Here is a 942-nt window from a genome sequence, read left to right on the forward strand (position 1 = left end):
AAAAAAGTAGAGATATTTAAACTCAAGATACGTGTTTTGTTTATATTTTTTATGTAGCTACTTAAATTAATTACTATAACAAGTTTAAATGTCATTTGTAAATCTGTAATACATTCGACTCTGTAGAAAGCATTATCTTCGAATTGAAATTTTCCTGGAAATTAATATTTATTAGGTATGAAGTCAATAAATTACGGGTTAAACTATAACCTAACATGTAGCTTGTATATGACGAAATACCACCTGGACTGAAAAAAACAGCAAATCAGCTGTGTCCGATTACAGCCCCTTTACGACTGTCACAGGGCAATACCAGCGAGATATTATGGTTTTACAACTACTAACACTCAATATGAAGATTGATCTGAGCATGTTTTTACGAAAATTATATTATCATATTTTCAGGAAGATAATGTTCAACAAAACACATAATAGTTTTACTGTGACAAAGACATCTTTAATTAATATAACGACTTTTAACCCTTGGCAGTAAACACAGAAAAAAATACATTTGATCACTGTGTCACATTAGAAGTCAAGGGACAAAGAACTGTTTTAATCGTCAATATTCTAAGAAAGTTAGAAGTAAAGGAATAAATTATTGTTTTAATATACAACGTTCCAAGCTTATCATAACTTAAGAAACAAACAAGTGTTTTAATATACAACGTTCTACACTTGTTAGAAGTTAAGGTACCATGTAAAGTTTTATTCTAAAGCGTTCCAAGCTTGTTAGAAGTTAAGGTATCATGAAATGTTTTATTCTAAAGCGTTCCAAGCTTATTAGAAGTGAAGGTACAGAGTAGTGTTTTAATCAACAACGACTTAAGCTTGTTAAAAGCAAAGTCACAAAGTAGTGTTGAAACTTACAATGTTCCAAGCTTGCTAGAAGTCAAGAAACAAAGTATTGGTTTAATATTGTCACGTCTCTGGTCGTTTGTT

The sequence above is a fragment of the Limulus polyphemus genome, unplaced genomic scaffold, assembly GCF_000517525.1.
Source record: "Limulus polyphemus unplaced genomic scaffold, Limulus_polyphemus-2.1.2 Scaffold13368, whole genome shotgun sequence".
Lineage (NCBI taxonomy): Eukaryota > Metazoa > Arthropoda > Merostomata > Xiphosura > Limulidae > Limulus > Limulus polyphemus.